The following is a 2,643-nucleotide window of genomic DNA, read 5'->3' as shown; positions in this document are numbered from 1 at the left end:
AGAACAGAGAGAGAATCATGGATACAGAAAGCATTTTGATGGTTGCCTGATGGGAGAGGGGTGTGGGGGACAATGTGTGAAGAGACGAAGGGATTAAAAAATACAAAGAGGTAGTTACAGAATAGCCATGGGGATGTAAAGTACAGTATAGCAAATGGGGTAGCCAAATAACTCATACCCATGACCCATGAATATGAATGTTGGTGTGGAGATGGCCTGAGGGAGTGGGGTTGCTAGGTGGAGGGGTAGCAAAAGAGGAACAATAACACAGCTGTAGTAGTATAATCAATAAAATATAACTTTAAAAATTTAAATAAAAAAGCAAAAAAGTGCCACTCTTTCATTTTGAGAAACTATTTGTAAATAAAGTGATAAAAACAGAAAATAATAAATAAATAAATTGCAGTCAGTATTGAATATTAACACACAAAGTAACATACTCACTCTCCTACTCAGTCCCACTCAGGCCTTGAATAATCCTGTCGTGCACCATATTCATGATGAATACACTCTCTCCTCGTTTGTCAGTAGCCAGCTCTGTTATCAGATTGACTGTCGAGGTATTGCAGTTCCTGTGTGCAGTTTTCCCTTATTTTACTTAATAATGCCCCAAAATTCAAGAGCGCTCATGCTGGCAATTCGGGTATGCCAAAACAAGTTGTAAAGTGCATCCTTTTAGTGAAAAAGTGAAAGTTCTTCACTTAATAAGGAAAGGAAAAACATTGTATCCTGAGGTTGCTAGGATTTATGGTAGGAACAAATCTTCTATCCATGAAATTGTGATGAATGAAGAAGAAATTCATTTTAATTTTGCTATACCATCTCAACTGCAAAAGTTACAACCACTGTGCATTATAAATAGTTATGATAGAAAAGACATTAAATTTGTGGGTGGAAATTTTTCAAAAAATTATTTTTTGAGAGACCACATTCACATAACTTTTATTACAGTAAATTGTTGTAATTGTTCAATTTATTATTATTTATTGTTGTTAAGCTCTTGATGTGTTTAATTTATAAATTAAGTTTTATTGTGGGTATGTATGTATAGGAAAAACTATAATATATGTTGGGTTTGGTACTGTCTGCTGTTTGATATTCATATATTCAGCTTCCCCAGTGGAAGAGGAGAAACTACCATAAATATTGGTGTATCCATACTAATATAAATAAACAAGTTTAGAAAATAAATATATGGGAAAGAAAGGAAAACTCTCCCATTTAGAAGATTTCCAAATAATTAATGTAGATGGAATGAAGGAAATTCTATATGTTTAACTGTAAATGGGTGTTGAATTGTATCATCTGTTGAAGTAATCATCTGTTGTCTTTTTTAGTTTGTGAATGTGCTGAATTAAATTATTGATTTTAAAGTTAAAAATAAAATTATGTAATAAATTTTTCTATATTTATAATTTACAAATATATTATTCATAAGTATATTTGTGTTATTTAATAACAATAACTATAATTATATGAATACTATAATAGTACATATAGTTTCGATGTAATGACTTCATAGTTAGAGATTTTCCTCTTTATCCTGATGATAGTCTTTTTTTAAATATCTAATTTCTGTGCTTGCTTTGGCAGCACATATACTAAAATTGGAATGATACAGAGAAGATTAGCATGGCCCCTGCGCAAGGATGACACGCCAATTCGTGAAGCGTTCCATATTTTTTTACACAACATTGAAAAAAGAAATTAAGGAAGACACAAATAAATGGAAGCATATACTGTGCTCATGGATTGGAAGAATTAATATCATCAGAATGTCCATACTACCCAAAGCAATTTATAGATTCAATGCAATCCCTATTAAGATACCAATGACATATTTCACAGAAATAGAACAGACATTTCAAAAATTTATATGGAACCATAAACAACCCCGAAGAGCCGCAGCAATTTTGAGAAAGAAAAACAAAGTAGGAGGGATCACAATACCGTAAATCAAACTCTACTACAAAGCCACCATACTCAAAACAATCTGGTACTGGTACAAGAACAGACCCATAGACCAGTGGAACAGAATGGAAAGCCCAGAAATAAGCCCAGGTCTCTATGGGCATCTAATATTTGACAAAGGGGGCAGAAGCATAAAATGGAGCAATAATAGCCTCTTCAACAAATGGTGTTGGGAGAGCTGGAAGGCTACATGCAAAAAATTGAAATTGGATCATCAGCTGACACCATACACAAAAATAAACTCAAGATGGTTAAAAGACTTAAATATAAGTCGCAACACCATAAAAGTCCTAGAGGAGAACATTGGCAGGAAACTCTCAGATATCCCATGCAGCAATTTTTTCACTGATATGTCTCCTAAAGCAAGGGACATAAAGGAAAGAATAAACAAGTGGGACCTCATCAAAATAAGAAGCTTCTGCATGGCTAAAGAAAACATCAGCAAAATGAAAAGGGAGTCAACCGTATGGGAAAATATATTCGCTAATGATACATCAGATAGAGGTTTGATCTCCAAGATACATAAAGAACTCACTCAACTCCACTCCAAGAAGACAAACGATCCAATCAAAAAATGGGCAAAGGACCTGGGCAGACTCTTTTCCAAGGAGGAGATTTTGAGGGCTCAGAGGCATTTGAAAGGATGCTCAGCATCACTAGCCATCAAAGAAA

The 2,643-nt window shown here is 34.0% G+C and overlaps 1 non-coding gene across 1 annotated transcript; it reads left to right on the top strand.

The window, feature by feature from the left end:
• The first annotated feature begins 1,577 nt into the window (after positions 1 to 1,577).
• LOC129063618 (U6 spliceosomal RNA) lies at positions 1,578 to 1,684 on the top strand. Its single transcript, XR_008528386.1, has one exon. It is a non-coding gene; the product is annotated as a U6 spliceosomal RNA (small nuclear RNA).
• The last annotated feature ends 959 nt before the right edge of the window (positions 1,685 to 2,643 follow it).

This window comes from Pteronotus mesoamericanus, unplaced genomic scaffold (genome assembly GCF_021234165.1).
Source record: "Pteronotus mesoamericanus isolate MK-2021 breed Mesoamerican mustached bat unplaced genomic scaffold, CSHL_Meso_final scaffold_85, whole genome shotgun sequence".
NCBI classification, from domain to species: domain Eukaryota; kingdom Metazoa; phylum Chordata; class Mammalia; order Chiroptera; family Mormoopidae; genus Pteronotus; species Pteronotus mesoamericanus.
The sequence above is the reverse complement of the archived record's forward strand: the minus strand, read 5'-3'. Positions and strand labels throughout refer to the sequence as shown.